Source organism: Lepidothrix coronata, unplaced genomic scaffold (genome assembly GCF_001604755.1).
Source record: "Lepidothrix coronata isolate B3197 unplaced genomic scaffold, Lepidothrix_coronata-1.0 Scaffold67, whole genome shotgun sequence".
Classification (NCBI taxonomy): domain Eukaryota; kingdom Metazoa; phylum Chordata; class Aves; order Passeriformes; family Pipridae; genus Lepidothrix; species Lepidothrix coronata.
Genome location: NW_016690247.1, coordinates 1 through 9,258, shown reverse-complemented (window position 1 = coordinate 9,258; position 9,258 = coordinate 1). Strand labels below are relative to the sequence as shown.

The 9,258-nt window shown below is 44.9% G+C and overlaps 1 long non-coding RNA gene across 1 annotated transcript; it reads right to left on the bottom strand.

Moving 5' to 3' along the window:
- Positions 1 to 972: 972 nt before the first annotated feature.
- LOC108498946 lies at positions 973 to 8,813 on the bottom strand. Its single transcript, XR_001875352.1, has 3 exons — positions 8,709 to 8,813; positions 5,382 to 5,479; positions 973 to 1,411 (listed from the first exon to the last, which is right to left on the bottom strand). It is a non-coding gene; the product is annotated as an uncharacterized LOC108498946 (long non-coding RNA).
- Positions 8,814 to 9,258: the final 445 nt, after the last annotated feature.

The following is a 9,258-nucleotide window of genomic DNA, read 5'->3' as shown; positions in this document are numbered from 1 at the left end:
ATTCCTGTTGGCAAGGATGAAGACAACTTTGGATACTGAATTTCTCCCTGGAGGTTCTTGGATCAGTGTCCAGCCACCCCTTAGCTTTCTTTTGACATGCTACATGGACTAAGCTCCTTAAATCTCTCCCTGCAAATCATCTTTCTCAGACTTGTGTACATTCTTGTGCCCCTTTCTTGAATTGTCTCCAGCTTTTCAACCTCCCACTTGCTTTGTGGACATAAGATCAGGGCACAATGGGTTGGCAGCAGTTTCAAGAGACGGGGAATACCCAGACAACATTATCATCCTCTTCTCCCTGGATTTCATCTGCTTATACATACAAAGATTAGGGTCAGTTCATGGACAGTTGATTACTCATTTTGACTTGCAACCCTTTTTTGGTCATGGCTTTCCAGTGTAGAACCACCACAGCCCCCACCAGGCAAAATTCTGCTTTCTCCAATCTTGTGACTTGGTTGCACTTGCTTACCTTCAGATTGCCAATTACCTATTTGTACCAGTGACCTGATTTCCTTCTTTTGACCATTTTCCCAGCCTTTTTCATCTGAAAAATCTTTTGATAATGATTTAAAGGTTTTTTCCTAAGTCGTTGATAAAATAAAATAGCGTAGAGCCAAGAACCAGTCCCTGCGGGATCTATCCAAACACACACCCACTCAAAGAAAATTTCTCTAGTTATAATTGTATTTAAGACATTAAGTTAGCCAATTCTTAATCCATTTAATGTGTTTCACAGTGGTTTTGTATTGTTTTGGTTACTTCATCAACGTGCTGCACTGTTACAAGACACATTTCTTACAGAAGCCCAGCATCAATTCCCTCATCAGCCGGACTGGAAATCTAACACAGAACTCCTCCAAGCTGCATTAAAAATGGGGTAACAGGAGATACAGTGTTCAACTGCCACGTTTGGGTATCAGCAGCAAGGTGGGCACACCAGCACAGCACTACCTAAACTATCTTTGCCCCCCCAGCCTTGCTCTTGGCAAGGTGAAAAGCTGCTGCAGACGGTGCTGGTGTTTCAGGCTCTCTCTTCGGAAGGTGGTTATACGATCCACTGAGCCATGTCCTGGAGGAGAGTCTGCTTTTTTGCCACCCCTTTGAAACCAGAGAATCTCTTGTTTGTAATTCCATAAAGGATTTGTAAGCTGAAGGTGTTAAAAAAAATTTCTGGTGTGTTGGAGGTAACCTCAGCCTTCCATTGGGATATCGACAAAGTGCAGTCCCTCTGTGGCTTCTCAAGCACTTGGAGGGCAACATGGGTAAAATGAGACTTTGAGGCAGGATGTTTATCCTCTTCTCTCAGAGTGTTTGGTGTGATTTTTATCAGGGAATGAGGTTAATCAGACTGTCTTTCCTTTCTCCAGCTACAGCAGCATCTGCACAATATGCTCCGAATGTATTTGCCCTGTTAGGAATGGATGGAATGGGGTTTAGGTTGTGGTACATACTTTAGTGACCTGTACATGGTATGGTCAGTACCAATTCAGTCATTTTCCTGGATGCAAAGAGGGTAATTAAAAAAAAAAGTCCTTTTCAAATATGCCTTTTAACCTCAAAGAAGGGACCTGTGGAAGATGCTGGTCTGCTGTGGGAATGAAATTCATGTATTTGCATTAGCCTTGTATGTCTTGACTTCACCAAAAGGCAGACAACCCACAAATTATATATACACACAAAATGAAACAATTGTTATCTGGATTTAGATTTGAGAATGAACAGGATGTTAATGAGATAATGTCTAGGCATGACATGTTTTCACACCTTGGCACAAGAATGTATAATCATGTCTTCTACACTGCCTGTTTAAAAGGACAGACTCCAGTGATACCTTTTCAGTATTCCATACCTATTCATTTCTGTACTTGTATTAGGATTAGATTATTTATAATTCCAATGTTTCTTAGTGTAACTAAATTCTGATTTAATGCTTACAAATAAATGTAAAGCTTCAAAGACAATGAAAAAACAGGAAGCACTGGCAGAGGGAGGTAACTCAGCAAGGGCAACGCTGTTCCACTGGAAACTGTATCTGCTGCCTAAAATGGACTCGTTTGTGGTGCAGCCCAACACCACTTTCAGGTTTGGTTTGATCACCAAAGCGGGGATTTTTCAGCAGCAACTGCCACAACAGAAACCATTGCAGGGACGAAACAGGGAAGCAACATCCCTGCAGCCAGGCTTTAATTCATGCTGATGTGCAATTAGGGGAGGCTGTGATTGCAGGACCATGTGCCCGACCACATGCAAATCTCATTCCCACCGCAGCAGCCGCCTGACACGAGGCGGGTAATTGATGATCCGAGTTCTTATCACTCAGCAAACTGTTTGGGGAGGAGTTTATTCATATAAATAGCAGAAAAGAAAAGGAAGATCAGCTCCAAAGGGGTGGGTCACTTGTGAGATGGAGCAAATCTTCTCCTGGTAATACTCTCTGCTCCTGTAGCTCCCACTGGTGTTCCAAGAGCCCAGCCCCGCTGAGAGCACGGAACATGAGGCAGAAATTCTGTCTGAGCTGCATTTTTTCCCCTCCCCTGATCTTCAGAAAGGATTGAAAAAAATTGTGGCTGCTGCTAATCATTAATCACTCTGAAACCAAATCTGGCCTTGCAGAACTAACTGTGGCAGTCAGACCACTGGGGAAACTGGAGTGAGGAAGAAAGTGTTCAGATGGTTTCTAGATGTCTCTAATTTGGGGGTTCCTGTATTAAATTTGTGTGCTTATTTTTTAGTGCCTTAAATTACACTGTTGAGAAGCTTTTCTTTTTGCATCATCTGCATTTTCCTTTGGACAATTACATCTGAAATTAAATTTACCATTCCCTGCTCACCCCTAACTGTAATGATGTCCTTCTACTGCCTTGTCTGTCTGCTGATTCAGTCTGTTCCAGCAAGGAATGAATGAACCTGCATTGTGCTACCTAAACCAAGAGAAAAGTCCTGGCTGCAAAGCCTCCATGCTCACCACCAGCACTGAAGCCCCTTCACTGGGGCAGGCAGGGAACCTTCTAGAAAGCAGAAAGTCCCAGTATAAACTGGTGAATGCAAACCAAGGATGACAATCAGATGCTGAAATTTGTCTCTGAACCCTTGGGCTTTTTACACACTTTATGTCCTGTGATTCCTCTGTAAAAGTGTCACTTAATTGGAGCGTGAGGTTCCATTTGCTGATCCCCATCCAGGCTCCTGAAGGTGGGGGTAAAATCACCCAGGTGGTCAGTGATGCTGAGAAATGTCCATGATGCAGCCTGTGCATGGCATGGTCCTGTTTTGATCCCACATTTGCTGTCAGAGGGAAGGTGCTGGACCCTCAGGACAGGGGGCTCCAGGTCCTTCCAGACCCACCTTCGGGGCACATTCCTCACCTCCACACTCAGCTTCAGGCTCTTTCACTCTCTGAGGTTTTCAAAGTTGTGAAACCAAATCTTGGCAGCTGAGTTTTCCTGACACTAAAAACTCCTGAATCATCTTTTTTAAGGTCCCTTTAGCTTCTTTTTAGTTGCTCCTTTGGGTCTTTGCACTGGTGTAGTGTTGCATCAACCAGCAGTCGTTTGTGGCTGGCACCGGCCAGTGTGAAGGAAATGGAGAGGAACCCTTGTTTGGAGAGGAAATAAAGGTGAACAATCACATGGACCTTACAAACATGTTGGAACACAATAAAACACAAATAGTTTCAACTTTGGCAGTGAGGGAGTAGCATTGTTTAAACACAGACATTTAAAGACCATACAGATAATTTCCAGAGAGGAGAAGGACAATCCTGTGGTCTACTTTGCAGCTTGGACATGCCTAAGTCTAGCAGCAGCCCCTCCCTGTGTGTAGGACTGCCTTGCTTTTTGGTATCTGGCAGGTGAGTCGCTCCCTGCACTGGGCTGCCTGTGGGATTTTCCCAGCTGTAACTTTGAAGTTGGCTGTTTTGCCCGTTCTGTGATGTGGTGATGTATGTTTATAGTTTGTGAAGCACCTCGGGGTGAAAGGCCTTCTGTAAATGCTGTTATTCATCAAGAAATAACGGGGCCTGTCCTTTAACTGTGAGCTGGAACCGTTCCCAAACCCCACCACCACACTCAGCTGTTTATTATTTTTCCTAGAGCGGCGCCCAAGGATGAAATGGGAATGGGGGTGCCTTGTGCTGAATGCTGTGTGAATGGAAATGTCATCTTCTCACCAAACAGAGAGGAAAAGGCTGTGGGAAGGGAAGTGTTTTAAACGCTGTGCCTGAGAGTCTTTCTTTCTCAGCTCAGCAAAGATGATCAGAGGCCAGAAAGTCTCCACATTTTTCCTCAGACTGAACCTAAAAGTGGGGCCCTACAAGCACAACCCCATCCGAGCAGCTGGACAACCCTTTCCACTGATGATGGCAGAGACTCATCCCGGGGGCAGTTCACCCAAGCAGGCTCAGACACCAAATTTGAGATGAACCACATCCTTCCTGAACCTGCTTCTCTCCCCTGACTGAAAAAGCAAATCACAAACCAAATCCAGATGTAGGCACTCACAGGCGATTTGCAGGTTGGGATGAGAGGAACACCCAGGGAGAGAGACTGGATGATCCCTGTGGACAAACACCACTCAGTACAAATGGAAAGGTCCCTCGAGATACCTTGCCCCAACTTTGGGGCTGAGCCACACACCGATCGATCTCCAGCACTGTCCCCTTTTCCTTTCCTTTTCAGGAGATGAAGGAATCAAAGAAGATATGAACCCTCCCAGCCAGAAGGAGTAGTGGAATGGTTGGGAGTGTGTACATCCAACCAGAGTGGGACAAGTAGAAACACTGCAGTGAATTAGATGTTGTATGTCTGACAAGAGACCAGTCAAAGCTGCAACAAACCTCCATTTATGCCCCTGGGAATGTAACATGTCTTATAGGATGCCAAGGACAGTATTCATGTTAAAAACAAATAAAAAAAGGTCTTCTGTGTGAAATTCATACTGAATGTGTTAGTGCCTCACAGAGGGATTTGGACTGTCTTAGGATTTTGGGCTGTGGATATCTCAGGGCAATTTGTAGCCTTGGTAAATGTGCACCTGCTTAAAACTGTGACAGATCATTATGGGTCTAATGCAGATGATTAGGTAAAATCCAGCTTCCAGAGCCTGCACTTTGGGGCTGGAACTTGTGCATGAACAGAAGTGCCTGTGGCTTCCCTGCTTCCTGGCTCCTACTGACTCAGAAAGGTTTCAGCAGAGCCTCTCCTCCTTTTGGCATTTTAACATCCATTTTTGGCAGGGCTCCACCGTATCAGTGGTGTATAAAAATACAAAATAAACCAAACCTAACAGAAGGAAATAATTTTGAACAGCAAAAGAGGCCCTCCCCATGAAAACACTGGGAGGGACACCTTGTTTAAAGATCTCACCTTCAACTCTCTTACCTGGTCCTGCTGCCCATTCATTTGGGTTTCACACACATCCAAGCCTCTTCACTAAATTGAGACCAATTTCTTTGGAGTTGAGCCCAGGCTCTTAGAAGCTGGTTGGAAAAAATGAAGATATTAGATAGGTATTAAATATTAGGAAGAAATTCTTTACTCAGAAGGAGGTGAAGCACAAGAACACGTTTCCCATAGAGGTTATGGCTGCCCCATCCCTGGAAACGTTCAAGGCCAGGTTGGACAGGGCTCTGAGCAACCTGATCTAGTTGATGTCCCTGCTCACTGCAAGGGGGTTGGACTGGATGAACTTTAAAAGTCTCTTCCAACTCAGCCTGTTTCATGATTCTGTGAACTGGAGTGAGATTTTAACTCTTCCTGGGTTGGTCAATGTTTTTTTCTGCCAAGGGGGAACCACTCCCCACCACGGAGAGGAATCCCAGTACACAGTGCAGTGCTGGTTTGAACTGGTCCCAGTCTCTTCTTGCTGAGGTTATGAAGAGTGTTTTCAGAGACTTTGAGGAAGTTTTGGTTATTTTAGGAATGGCTGCCTCCTACTCTTGGAGCAATTACTGCTATGCCTCCTCCCTGGCCTGTTTACATCTGCCTGGACCAAAAAGCTGTCATTAATAAAGTGGTATTTTGTACCACCATGTGTGTCTTTCCTCCTCTAAATCCTGTGGACCTGCCAGTGCTCAGCTTTGTGAGCAAACACCACTGCACCAGGTGTATCACCAGGCACAGCCTTGCCTTGTTACCCACTAGCTTTGCAGCACTAAAATTTGTTGCATCAGTACAAAGTGACATTACCTTATTTTCCCACCATAGTAATTTATTCTTGGGACTTGGTGCTGATATTTAAAACACCCAACAACCCAATGTAAACACACGCTCTGACTCAGTCCTGCTGTACTTTAAAAGACACAACCTATAAACATCCCTTCCTGCTGAGGCCCAAACAAAGGCAGAGGGCTTTCCTCCAAGCAGGAGCTGCAAGGTTGGCTTTGAACATCTTCTGCTGATACTGCAGAGTCCCCTGCAGCTCCCTGCTTTTATCCTATTTCTTCCATGAATTTTATTTATTACTCCCCAGATGTCTGACTGACAATGTTTAATAGCACTCCTCCATCATGCTGCCTGGTGTAGCAGGGCAGAGGCAGTGGTTTGCCTAAGAGCACCTTCCAAAATGCCACTGGCAGATTTGTTTTATCCATCGAGGCAGATCACAGGCCCAAGCAAATTGTTTAATTTCCGGTGGCTGTATGAACACTTTCCTCCTTCATTCTTCATGCTTCTGACAATGGCAGGAATTGAAAATGTTTGTTAACTAAAAGAAATCTGATACAGTTGCCAAAATGGAGTGAGGGGAGGCTGATTTGTATGACTGAAGCATTTAAACTGCTGAGTACAACGTGTGTGTGAACAGCAGTGTGTGCCCAAGGGAAAAGGCAGAGGGGAAAAGAGACCGTGACCCGTTTAGCTGTTAAATACAGAGATATTAAAGCTCTGACTATAGAAGTTGGGAGGTATAGAGAGAGGTGAGTGTGTGGTGCCTGTAAAGGGGATTACAGACCATGGGTTCACATTAAGAGGTGAGCTGCTTCTGGAGCTTTTATCCGTAATAAATGGAAAGAAATACCAGGTAATGGGAGACTTCAATCATAAAGATGTATGCTGGGAGTCTCATATAACCAGAAATAAATCTCTTTGAAGTTTCTCAAATGATGTGTGATCATTTTCTAGCCCAGGAGATATTACACCCAACACGAGATAACAGTATTTCAGATTCCATCCTGACAGATTGGTCTGTGTGTTGGAAGCTGACAGTGTCTGAGGAGCATATGGCTGGGACTCGGATTCAATAGAGGCAGGAGAGAGGATAGAGGATGGACCAGCACAGTAATGAATATATTGGGTAGCTCCAAAGGGATAATTTCCCAGGACTGAAGCAGCATAAAAAGAATGAAAGCTGGGCTTTCTATAAGAGGATTTTACCAGCTGACCAACCACCTTGATTTCACAGTGATGTGAGAGGGCAATTTCCATTAAAATCCATCCTGCTAAAAAGGGAGAATGTCACTCACTGCAAGACACACAACTTAATAAACTGATTTGAGCAAATAAAATCTACCTTAAAGTGGAGGGTTGCAAAGCTGTGCTGTCCCCCCACTGCCAGGGCAAGCTGGGGGGTAGCCTGGAGGGGAATTTTGGCCTTTGGTGGTTGAAGCGCTGCAATCCCATTGTGTGTTCAGGTTTAGAAAATGTTGGAGGCTGGGCTGAGCTGGTGTTGGTGGGAGGGAGAAGCTGGAGACAACCCAAGGACTACCAAAAATATTTTGTAGCCAGATGTAGGAGCTCTGTCTGTTGGGTTTATCCAAAGAAGACCAAGGGGTGACGTGGTGCCTGTGCCTGTGGGCTTTGTGGGGGAAGCACCAGGTCACTGGGTTGAGAGCAGAGCTAGAGGAGGAGGCTGTGCTATGTGCTGTCAGAATTGAGCTGGTGGTTCTTCCTGCCTTTAAAAAACCTCTGAATCTGCAAGAAGCTGGTAAGGACACTGGTGATATTTGATTATACAAGTGGTGTTCCACACCATTTTCTGGAATGATGCAGCATTGTCTGTCACAGGCAGCAGACTCAGCGGGGTGCTGGGAAGGCTGGTCCCTGCAAGATACACTTGGGGAACAGTGTTCTCTGCTTTTGGATGGAGCCTCATGAGCTATCAACCCCAGGCTTGAGCCAGTAGATGGGAACTTTAGGTCCTGGAGTCCTGGCATGCTAGCAGGAGAATCGGAAAAATAAGTTCAAAATCAGAATTACTGTGAAACGGCAAAATATTGTGGAAAAGGCCGAAGGTTTCATGCAAAGCTGACTTTAGCTATGCCAATACATTCCCCTCAGGGGACCCATCTCCTCCTCTTGCAACAGGCAAGTCACTACCTTCTCATGTGTCCATTGCCTTGGCTGCAATACAGTATTTCACAGAGCATATTGGCACCTCCAGTGCAGAACAGCTCTTTAAGTGCTTGCTGTTACAATTATATTATGATTCCAAAGCAGGAGAAAGTAGTTTCTTTCCCTTTGCACCAATAATTGAGCTTATCTAGAATGACAAATTGATGGGCTCTGGAAAGAGAGCAGGAGTGATGTCTAAACTGGCCTGAAATTCAGTCAACAGCTTGTAGCATCTCTGAGAAGCCTCTGAGTACTTGTTACTGTGTCTTCTGTCTTCAAAATCATGAAGGAAATCAAAGACAGAAATCTGTGAAGTCTTTGCAAGTGGTCAGATGACTTTATTTCTCAGAAGTTCTCTGGTAACCAAAGCTTTCCTACCTTTTTCCCCCCAAACTGCAGCCCTCTTCTTGAACTCACATATGAGACTGGATAACCTGTCTCTTATTGCAGTGCTTTCCTGGGGAAAGAAGGGATAAAAAGACACTTAGGATCTATCTGGCATTTCAGAAGGACCGTGTCCCAGTGGGTTGACAGGTCTATTTCAGCAGAAAACTGGAAGAGCCTTGACCTTGCTGAAACTCATCCATCTGCAGAGCTCTGTTCCTGCAGGTGTAGGAATCAGACCCCCAGTAAGACCTTCTGTGCTTACAAATCCCTCATGGTCCTCGTGCAGAAGGGCCACTGTGGTGAGGGGCGATGAAATCCTTGTTCCCAGCCCTTCTGCAGCTGCCCTGGATTTGAGAGAGAGGAAAGAGCCCCAAAAGACTGAAAACACCATGAAGTGCAGCGGGGAAATAACTCACAGAAAAAGCTCAGCTGTGGCTGTGAGATTTAATCTGTTTGAACTGCCAAACATGTCCAAACTCACTTTTTTTGGCCCAATACCACTTTTTTTTTTTTTTTTTTATTTCTAACTTGAGAAGGGCAC